The sequence below is a fragment of the Pararge aegeria genome, chromosome 2 (assembly GCF_905163445.1).
Source record: "Pararge aegeria chromosome 2, ilParAegt1.1, whole genome shotgun sequence".
Classification (NCBI taxonomy): Eukaryota; Metazoa; Arthropoda; class Insecta; order Lepidoptera; family Nymphalidae; genus Pararge; species Pararge aegeria.
In genome coordinates this window covers 2,804,819-2,816,854 of record NC_053181.1, presented here as the reverse complement: position 1 = coordinate 2,816,854, position 12,036 = coordinate 2,804,819, and the positions used below count along the sequence as shown (strand labels likewise).

The 12,036-nt window shown below is 36.7% G+C and overlaps 1 protein-coding gene across 10 annotated transcripts in view; it reads left to right on the top strand.

Annotated features, from left to right (window-relative positions):
- The window catches only part of LOC120627767, a 236,230-nt gene that overhangs the window by 167,030 nt on the left and 57,164 nt on the right, over positions 1-12,036 (top strand). For all 10 annotated transcript variants that reach the window (XM_039895841.1, XM_039895832.1, XM_039895867.1 and 7 more), the window contains one exon: positions 2,432-2,460. The gene's annotated coding sequence lies outside the window, so the exon portion shown is untranslated. The remainder of the gene's footprint in view (positions 1-2,431; positions 2,461-12,036) is intronic.

The window sequence follows — 12,036 nt, the reverse complement described above, 5'->3', positions numbered from 1 at the left end:
CAGGGGGTTTCACGAGTTCGAATCCCAGCTCGCACCTCAAACTTTTCTAAATGATCTGCGTTTTAAGTTATTATAATATCACTTGCTTCACTTGCTTAAACCTGCATGCCTGAGAGTTCTACATAATGTTCTCAAAGGTGTGTGGAGTCCACCAATCCGCACTGGGCCAGCATGGTGGGCTACGGCCTACGACAACAACGACCCCTTTTCATTGGAGGAGGAGACCCGTGCTCTAGTGAGCCGGTAATGGGTCGATGTGATGAACGTTTCATCTTTGAATTTAAAGTTCACCAGGATATCGGAAAAGTCAGCCATGATAACCAACCTTATCTTTTCATTAAATTATTTTGCTCTCAACGAAAAGGAGGGGTGAAAGGTTAGAAAAAACGAGTTACTGTGCAGGGGAATTTTCCGAAAATTTCAACGTAAGCTCCCTACATACGTGGACAGCCTGGAAGCGGACTTTCTTCCGTGCGTTCGTGACGTTTGGATATATTTTAGTAGAAATCAACGTGCTCGTAAATTTAAAATGAAGACAGTTTGGAAATAAAGTAATCTATGTGTAAACACTACACGGTTAACATTAATCAGAAGCAGGTATTCGGTAAATGCATAACCTCTTTTTGACAGTTAACAAACAATACTTTAAAACAGACAAAGACAAAGAATTAAGAACATAATTTCAAAGTCTGGGATAAGCCCTGACACCGCTTCGCAAAAACTACCTACCAAAAAATATATATTTCTTGATTATTTTGACCCACAGAAGGAATGCCTCGCGGTGCACCTCTGTACTTTCTACGGAACAACGACGCTCAGGTTGGGATTTGGGAATCCCTGGGCATTTATTCTCCTCACAATTGTTTGAGGTCCAGTACCATTTACGAAAAATCTACTCTATTAGAGATTCTACTACTACTATTCTAGATAAAAATAATGTTATAACACCGCAAAGAAAATGTGTATTATTGGCCTACGGAACCATGAAACTACCAAAATGCCGTATGTGTGTTTATACCCACTGACTCGCTCACCAGTTTTTAATAAAGTTATGTGTGGAGTGGCCCTAACACTCATACAACTTACCCGGCACTCAGGAACAAATTTACATCACAATTTACTAGCGTTTCACGGAGAATCGCGTTAGAAAATTGGGACGCGGGGACATACATAACAGTCTAAGAGCTGGGTATAAATTTTATTCAGGTGCTTATGACAAAAAATATATTTCCTTCCACGCGCTAAGCTTATCGAATTTAAAAAAATCGTGGTAGTCATAATGCCTGCCGACAACTGTGAAACTCAAAACTCAATGGAACAACTATTTGGACAATAAGTATTTTGATTTTGTCATTTATTTTTCTACTTTTACATGTATTAAGTAGTTACACACTGTTATATAACACAGGGCTTTTACAATTAATTAATTCAAATAATAGCTATGGAAAACACGATAAAAAAGCACACAATATAAGCTTTACAAGTAATCAACGGTAACGAAAAACCTATAAGTTTTTCATCTATCAAAGATTGCTCAGCGCGGCTTAAGAAGATTTATTTCACTTCAAATTGTAGACTCGAATTTTGGTAGTAAATATATATGTGTCTGAAAGTGTTGTGGAGATCCGTAGAATAACTAGAGTTATGAAGCTTAGCGTGCTGAAGACTTATGTAAAGCTGTGAGCATCGATGGGATTTCATTTGACAAAAGCTGGAGCTGAAACTTAGTGTGTATTGAAGATAATAGATATTAATCACTCTGAACACCATCATCAACCTGATAATAATATCCTACTCCCGTGGATATAGAACTATACACCCACCATGCGATTCTAAGGCGGGCAATTTAGAACAGTTTTGTTAGGTTTCCATTATTTAGAGGCTCGATGTTATCACTCTACATAATACTGCCTTTCTTTGGGGAGTTTGGGTCGGAAATCTTCCGTGTAATTAGTAAAATTGGTTATTATCCGGTGTTAGTGACAACTAACTAACTGGCAGGTTTAAGTCTTATGCTCTAGTAAACAGGTATACCACTCAGGTACTCTTACAATTTGTATCAAAGTATATTATCCCATTGGCTCTTTGGCTATAATTTATATTTATGAATACACTTATTATGGATAGCAAAGACCTTTTGTCTCCCGATATCCGTTGTTATACGGAATGGAGGCTTCCAAGTCGCATTTAGGCTAGGACATAAAATATGTTTGTCATGATTCTTATATATAGGTATAATAAATGTAGTCGTAATACGTACCAGGGTGCCAACTGAGAGATTTCCTACCGATTTATATGAGAATATTTCGTGCAAGTTAATTGGATCTTAACCACGAGGACTTTGGTAAAGTAGGAACAAGACTGTGCTAAGAGGACGTAAATACTTTCCTATGTTAATGCAAAATTATTTATTCCCTTTTATTTGTTTCAGGTATAAAGCAGACACGATGCTAAAAGAAGGTTAGTTATTTAATAAAATTCTTGAGACGACATCATCAGTCTAAAACAGGCGACATACAAAACGCGGGCGGATAAAAAAAAAACTGAATAAAAACTATTCCATAGTAGCTGTCACTTATGTAGCCCCAGAAAATATACCTTAGAATCATCACCATAATCGTTCTACTATAAACTCAACAGCCTCCACTCTTACGTGAGAGAAGGAGAGCTTTTAAAACCTCTACGCTGCTCCAATATGCGTTTAACGATTATAATCTGATAATTCTAATAGTCGTGAGGCTGAAGTGGCAAAAAGCCAAGCACAAAGTTCGGAGAAAGGATGGACGTTGGGGTCCCAAGGTGCTTGAATGATAGCCCCGCAATGGTAAGCGCAGTGTTGGTCGACCATCAACGAGGTGGACAGAGGACATTAAGCGCGTCGCAGGTAGCCGCTTGATCCAAGCGGCACAAAACCGTGGAATTTGGAACTCCCTACAAAAGATCTATGTCCAGCTGCAGTGGACGTCTATCAGTTGATTTGATTACGATGATAAGACTTATAATAACCGGGACCGACGGCTTAACGTGCTCTGTGTGCCAAAGCCAATCTCGCGACACAGGCTGAGAATTTTGAGAATTTCTAGACAAACTCCAGAAAGAAAGAACGAAAATAAAGAAAGTGTTCTTTATTGAACAGCAATAAATACATACAATAATGGCATTAAAAAGACACATTGCAATAAAGGGTTTAACAATGGGCGGCCTTATCGATAGAAAGCTCAAATAGCTGACTACCATGAACCTGTTTGAGCCAAAATACTATAGTCAAAATATTACTAGTATCGTATTTAGGCTTGATTCGCGTATTAAATCCAAGAGCATCGTGATCCTAAATAGTATATTAATAAAGGGGAAGGGAAGGGGGAAGGGGTAGGTCCGTTATTCACCATGTTGGCCCAATGCGGATTGATAAAACTCAACACACCGATTTTTTCCTTCACCGTTGAAGGAAGTGATATTTTGTTTGCTTAAAACGCATATAGCTTAGAAAAGTTAGAGGTGCGTGCTCAGATTCGAACTCGGCGTCCTGAAAGTGAAACCGATGTCCTAACATTCGAATGCATGTTTTTCGCTTTGCAAATAATAATTAATGCATTGCTCCTTCCATAATAAATATATATTTTGCGTTTTTAATTTGTGCAGCTATGCTACGCAATATTTTTTAATCAAACCTACCAAACGAACCGTGGCAAATAAATTGTAATAATTTCGTCCTGGATGGCGGTGTAATTACGGAATTTGCATATCGCTCGTTATTACACTTTAAACAAGTTCAAAGTGAGAAACTCTGTATTCCTTGAACATGTAGTTTTACGTAACAAATTAGAATATAAATTTGCAAGTACAGGTGTGTGTTCTCCAAGGAGTGTCCAAAAATAAATTAATCGTTCAAAAAAACTAAAAAACTGGCTTGGTATAAAAACCAAACTAATTTCTACCTTTTAGCTTTAGTTTATTTATAAAACCGTGTTTTTTTTAGTTATATTTTTATTAGCGCAAATTTATTTGGTAACCTATTCACTTTCAAATTTGTTAATATTAGAGAAATCGGCTAAAGATAATGGTTGGAGATTAAAATTAACTTAATTCCTGCCCTATTGACTATAGACGAAAGTTTTATAAATTAACGAAAATCTTTATGTGCAAAAATGGAATAATCCTTTAAAATGAGTGTATTGCTATCTGTCCTTGATATACGAGTTTCTACAAAGTTTTAACGAAATCAGACCGTTTGAAGAAAGGCAAAATCATATCCAAAGGGAGTCGGTTACAAACATACATACGGGCAAGCTAATAAAAAGCGCGAAAATAGGCTTAGACAAAAAATAACAGTAGGTAGAGATGCAACTGAAGTTGCAATAATCTTAACGGTTATGATTTGAAGATTCAGAAAAGTTGAGCTTATTTGCCAAGATATATTATCAATGCAAAGTACTTCGGCTTCACTTTCGGGAGCCAAGTTCCAATCCCCTTTCCTTCTCATTTTGGAGTCCACCAATCCACATTGGGCTTGCGTGGTGGATGGCCTTAAACCGAGAACGCATTTACGGTCGGGCTGGTAATGGGTCGATGAAGATGATCAATCCTTTACATAAATATTGGCTTAAAGGGTTTTTGGGAAATATGGAAGCCGGATGGGTATCCCAAGTAACCTCCCTGGCGCAGTCATCAGCGCTGCGGTCTTATAAGTGGAGGTCCCAGGTTCAGTCTAGTTGGAATTTATAATTTCTGAATTTTCTCTGATTTGGTAGGAGCTTCAGTCGTGGCTAGGTACCACCCGGCAAAGATATGCCGCCAAGCGATTTAGCTTTCTTAAAAAATATAAATCGGGCAGATGGACGGACCGACAAATCCGCACAGTTACGTTAAAAAATCATTAATAAAGCAATATCACATCATTAGGGCTAGCACGGGCAGGAGATAAAAATAATATCCCCCAATTACAACGGATATAATTAACGTGTCCACCTGCTAAAGCACGGGAACATGGAATAGGAGAAATTTACCCCAGTTAAGGCGGCCTTATCATTAAAAGTGATCTTTTAAAGGCAACCTGAGCGTACGAAGCCGATAAAAAAGTGGAGAGTTGATGGTGCATAAAGTATGTTACAAAAAAAAAAGTTATTATTACACATATATTATTTGGATATTCTTTCCATTTGTGCGCCAGTACTATGAGATTTGATAAAGCTGTGGGGGAAGATAAATTTTTAACCTTTCCCCGGGGATATATTGTCCATGCTAGCCGTGCAGAACTGACTCGCGGACGCACTCTTTTAATCTGAAATGAATATGCCTTAAAACAAAGTAGCACCTTACTAAAAGTTTCTCAACTTTTACGACATGATTGTGGTTGGATCGTGTTCACTGGGCATTAAAGCCGTAATTTTTCTAAAAGAACTTGTAATAAAAAGTTCATTTACTTAGTTGAACTTTTTCAAAAAGTATCTCGCCTCGTTTATCAAGCTACATTATTTTCTTGGAACTTCACAATTAGAGGAAAAAAAAAAGTTTCACAACAAAAAATTAGCAGAAGTTTCTACTTACAAAGTTTTGAACGACTAAATTTGCCGCTTCGTTTTAAAACAATGCTTTAATTCATCTTAGTGGCTCTCTCTTGTGTTTTTTCCCATCTCATGAAAAACAAAAGTGAGAGAGAAACTTTATGAAAATATTTGTCGGGAGAGTGGAAAAACCGCTAACGCCTAAAACTCATCTTCTTCTTTCTTTTAGATAAATCAACCATGGCACCGGGACTTTGATCGTAGATGGTCCTTTGTCCCAGGAATTCGGGATAATTTAAAAACTCCTCAATCTCTTATAAGGGCCTGGGGTTTTTTTTTACTATAGGTTTTTTTTTGGTTGACATGAAATCTTCCACTAATGCCCGTATTCTTAATGCATACTTTTATTATAGTTACGCGAACAGAAATAAGAACATACAGAAACCTTGCACACGTCTAATATTGAAGCATAAAAACCACTCCACTATAGTAGTGTTTCTCGAATAGGCGGTTTTAAAAGTATACCTTAAAATGGGGAAAATGGAAAAGTTTGAGCTAGCATAATTCCGCGGGAGTCAAGTGAGTTGATCGACACAATGCACTGCATGCAATAATTGTTAAATGTGGGTTTTGAATTTTCTTAGTTCTGTGGTTACGTAATGACAAATGTGCTAATATTAGACGTTTTTGTAATAAATAAATTTTGGATGTGTTGTTTCCTTTCGAATTCTAAATTATTGATGAATTGATGACATAAAGAATAGAATAGAAAAACTTTATTTCAACACAACACAGCGGAGCGGAGTCTTCTGACACAGGGGTTGTAACACTAAGCTTTAAAGGGTTCAGCGATATATTGATACCACATTGTTTCTTACCGAAAAAAACTATTTTTATTTTTTAATTATTTATTTAACACAATAGGAAAAATACAAGGAAAACAATAATAGTACTTAGTGCTAGGGTGCAAAAGCGGCCTTATCATTAAAAGTGATTGGAAACTTTCAACATTTCCGTGCACTTCGAATTAATTAAAATACAAATTAAATTAACATGCGAATAAATCCGCACCGCCATTTTAGCTCGTGTTAAAAAATTCATCGTAGCAGTTACCTGCCTGGTTAATTAATGTCATAACAATTTTGATCGACTACGAGCAGCTAAGTTGGCAGGATTCAATTAATTCTTATATCGTCGAATTCTGCGTCATCTTAATAATATTATTAACGTGAAATAATTAAAGGAAAAACACAAAGCAAACAGTAATAGTAACTTCTTAGTGTTAGGGTGCAAAGGCGGCCTTATTACTAAATGTGATCTTGTAAAGGCAAGCCGAGCGTGCGAGGCCGACATAAAAGTTAAAAGTCGATGGTGCATAAAGTAAAAAAAAACGTGTGTGTACTTATGTACACGCGTTAGAAGTTTTACTTCTTTGGCGTAACAAGATAAAAATCTTTTCAAAAATTTTACCTTTGGCCTTATTCTACGTTTGTAGAAAAAATAGTAACAATAGAAAAAAGGTATTGTTTGAATTATTGAAGGTCAACTGTCAAACCTTTTTTAGAAAAACTAAAATGTTGACTGTAGCTAACTTCATGGTGTCGGGTTTTTGTGACGGTGTGCGCGCGCTTCGTTAATATTTACTCTCACCATTTTTCCCTAACGCGCCAAAAGAAGTATAACTTCAAAAAATAAAATAAACTTACATGAACAAAGGTAGGTACAAATGTGTACGGGAAAGTTTATGAGGATGTATGGTAAGTATGGTTGTATGAAAAATATATATGGGTTCTGCGTTATATGCGCATCTTCTACGCAACCGCGCTTCATTAGGTGTGACATCAGTGAAGCGCTAAACATTGAAAAAAAACGAAAAAAGGTCATCTCTAAAACGGTTGGTATATACATCATTAACTAAATGGCGTACCTGCGTTACGTCGTAAAGGATGATGTTATTATATTCGCCAGCCTCGTGCGGGGTGTTCCCGTGGACGGACACGTGCCCGGCCGAGTGACTTTACGGTCGCACGTTGTTCGAGTTGGGGGACCCCAAGTTTTGTTGCCACTGTTACTTGTTGTAAACATAATAATAGACGGCCGATTGGCGCAGTGTGCAGCGACCCTGCTTTCTGAGTCTAAGGCCGTGGGTTCGATTCCCACAACTGGAAAATGTTTGTGTGCTACAAATCTTTTATATTATTTTTATCTATTATTACCCATTTTTCTATAACTATGGATATGCTATAAATATTATTTTATAGCATATCCATAGTTCTTAAGCGTCGCTCTGTCGGTGCCTATCGTCCAAACGTCACGTCTGGCTTCACGGAAGATCAGCGCTGTGTCTTTAACAGGCACTGCAAACATGCTGAGTGAAAACCATTTTGGGATAATAAACCGTTCCTATAATTGTTGTGTAGACTATAAAGTTGTATTTTAATTCTAGTGTGTGTATATCCAAATAAAGTCTTCTTTCTTTCTTTCTGATGAACATGACTGTTTTTCAGTGTCTGGGTGTTTATGTGTATATTATAAGTATTTATGTATATCAATTATTAAAAATTATTCATCAGTCATCTTAGTACCTATAACACAAGCTACGCTTACTTTGGGGCTAGATGGCGATGTGTGTATTGTCGTAGTATATTTATTCTTTTATTTTATTTTATAACGTAAAATGCTTATAATAATTCTAGTTAGGTACGTTTTTCTTTTTTTTTTAATAGTTGCGGAAGAGTGGAGGACTCAAAGAATAATCTTTTAGAGAAGTGTATACGTCTGGTTACTTAAATGAATTTAATAATTTAAAATTGCGATTAAAAACTTACTTTCTAATACGAGAGGATTATTCTGAAGTTGGAAAAGCAATCGTGGGAATAGTCTAGTCGTTTACCGCATTCACGGGAGATCCGCTTGTACGCTTACGCAACGCATTACACCAGCAAATACGTAGGGCTGGCGCTTCATGGCTGTGCTATAACTAAATCAAAAATCATATAGATACCAGCAGTCCCTCGCGACTTGTCAAGGGCAAGTCAATGGCTAACTTGTAGTGGAATGAAAAAAACCTTACTGCCAATTTAACCTGACAAGAGACGCACACCTATGCGGATCGGTTACACCACTAGACAATAGACTTAGAATGTAAACTCCGTGGGCTATATTATGAACTGTAAAGGTTCATATATATTATCATATATCTAAAATTATAATGCACGAAACAATTGTATAGTGTATCAACTTTGGATAGAAGCAGGCGTTACATTGCAGAATTCCATGATATGCAATGAATAGTTGTTATGGCACTTATTTATTGTTAAGTCAATATTTTCTGATGATGCTCCATTGTCGGAGCGAAAAATGCGTAGAGAGTACATTGGCTTTGCGTGGAGTGCAAATATTAAATAAATTATAAATTACGCCGTCCAGAATCTCCTGCTTTTCGTGGAATATAGCAAATTAAACAAATTTTCATTGTGTATCAATTTCGACCATTCGAATCAAACAAACATAATAAACAATGCTGTTATGAATTTGATATGGCCGGACCTATGAGATCAGTGTTGCCTGTGTATCCCATTGCAATTACACCAGTTAGTAGTCTGGACGTCTAATCTATGGCATTTAAATGTTAACTGACAAAATTAATTTGTGACATAAATTTTGACACCTCTTCTTCTCCTTTGTCTAGTGCCATCCTCACTCCTATCAGAGGCTGGCAACCATTAGGTCTAGCTGAACTTTATTAACAGTTGCTCTAAAAAGTGACCTTGTTCTTATATTAAACCACTGGCATAGATTTATAACCAGGATATTCGCCCCTGACCAGGCCTACGGTTGCCTGACTTCATTTAACACCTCATGGACTGTTAATTTTTATGTCACAAACTTCTATTATAATTAAGTGTGCCACGATTGGAATGCAAACGATAAAATCAGGGCCCTAGTCCGCACAAAACGTTCCGTATAATATACTAAGTTAAACAAAACTGTGTACGTTACGTCGTAAAGGCTAATGTTGTTATATTCACCCGCCTCGTGTCTGGGGTACTGCCGGCGCACACGTGCCCGAGTTGGGTGCCTTTACGACCGATCCTCTTTGAAGGGGGACCAAAGTTTTGTAACCGCTTTTCTTGTTAAGTTTCATAATCATATATCCAGAAACCGATGTTTTTAAAGTTCATAATGAAAAATATTGAAGCAGCGATAGACTAGTGGTTAACGTAAGGCGTCGGATTGCTTCGTGGGATGGCAGAGTTCGGTTTTAGGTGAATGCCGGGGGCATTCTGTAGCCTTATAGCCTGTAGCAATATCTGTAGCCTTAGTACAAGATTCTATTTGAATTGCAATATCCTCGTTATTTCTTAAAATTATCTTAAAGCCATCTTAAATAAAGAATTTGTTATAGAAGTTATGATGTAATATCCATTAATCAGTCTGGTTTTATGAGAACAATCAGAAAGTTTAACAACATCGTGACGCAAAACGCAATATTCTCGACCTTTTTCGGCGATATTGCCGGTGTCTGGCTTCGGTTACATGCTGGTAATGAGTTTTCTTTGTTATGCGTATCTGTACAAATTTCACTAAAAAGTATTTTAGCTACCGAATAAAGTAAATTTCAACGTTTACTAATGAAGTAAGCTGGATAACTTTAAGTAAGTTTTGTTGCAGTATTGTTTTCATAGTAAATCTTGTTATTAACGGGTGAAAATAAACTGATGCAAAAAGAACATCGAATAAATAATTATTACAAACAAGTCATGAACACAATAAGAAAGTTTAATATCATGAGGGAGCGAAACGCAATCTTCTCGCGCGTCCTTTTTTGACGATATTGCCGGTGTCTGGCTTCGGTCACGTGCCGGTAATGAGTTTACTTTACAACTGCTCTTACTTTGAAGCACAGCTTGGAATAGTTTTACAGAAAGTTTTAAGTCTTACGCTGTTGCATAGACAACACGCCGATTGATTTAATAATGATTCCTATAGTTATCTGTTAAAAGAAAACAACATTATAAACATTACCCTAAATCATGACGTCACCAAGAAAAATTTACACCATTGTAGAGGTAGCAAAGCGCAATTTTATGGTACACCCTTCTTCAGTAGTATTGCCGATGACAGACTTGGGTAACGTGCCGGAATTGAGCTTTAAAAATCCGCGGATTTCTTTAAGTAAATAGAAGTTTAGCTAACACATAGATAAAGTGGATCTTAGAAGACCATTATAAAGGTTTACAACATGAGAGATACAATATTTTACAATATTGGGGAGGCCAAATGTTGTAAAATGTTAAACGGAATATGCTCTCGCGACCTTCCTTCTTCGTCGATATTGCGGTGACTTCAGTCACGTCCCGATAATGAGTTTCCCTTATAACTGCGCGGAGCTGGAGGTAGTAGGTAGTAAATAAATTGCAAGGTTATATATAAAATAAATAGTCCGCCGTTGATTTATGAGTACGTTTCCTTTCACATACATTTTTACCTACTACCTAAAACATACGTTTTAAACACACTTTTTTCGCTTTTACTGGAATTTATTTTGGTCAAGCGCCGGTATGTAATGATTTTCGTTTGTAACTTTGCGTTTTTGGTTAATTATTATTATGCTAATTTTTACATTTTCTAATAAAGTACGAGTATTAGCCTTCGGTTAATAATATACTAGAGACCATTTTTCGGTAAGCTACCCGTGCACCCACCGGCTTTTCTTCAGATCTGTGATGAGGAAAATTCAAAGTCAAAGTCAAAAATATCTTTATTCAAGTAGGCCATAGGTGGCACTTTTGATGCGTACATAAAAAATACACGTTAGTGAGATGATGGCGATAACCACATTCGTAAACTTAAAACTAAAGGTACGAGGGTTTCAAACGCGTCTAAGAAGAAGCCCACAACAAAATTAGCCGGGTGTTTTTTTTTTGTTATCATCATCTCACAACGTCATTTAAAATGATTAAAAGAGCAACCTGGTTAGACCAATAATTCACACCCAAGCTTTTTTATCGATTAAGTAGTCCTTTATATATTATAGTTTAAAGGCTTACGTTTAATACAAACTTTGAACTTTTCTATAAGCTTACGTTTAATACAAACTTTGAACTTTTTAAGAGACATCTCCAAGAAGTCAATTGGTAGTTCATTGGAGAATTGATGTTCTCGTTGCTTTTATGTGTAAAGTATACAAAAGTATCAAAAAATAATACAATTTACATACATCAATAGTGGAGCTCTCTTATATTTTGATGACCTCCTGGCGCAACTGTGAACGCTGTGGTTTTAAGTGGAAGGTCCCCTACAGGCACAATTTGGTATTAATAATTAAAATATTTTCCGAATTTTCTCTGGTGTGTTCTGGTAGAAGGCTTCGGCCGTCGCTAGTCCTACCGATAAAGACGTGCCGCAAAGCGATTCAGCGTTCCGGTACGAAAATGATACAATTTACATACGTCTACAATCTTGTCTAGTATAAAATACTTATACGTTTTCCATTAGGATATCTTAGCGTAAGTACGTTACGGTCTAT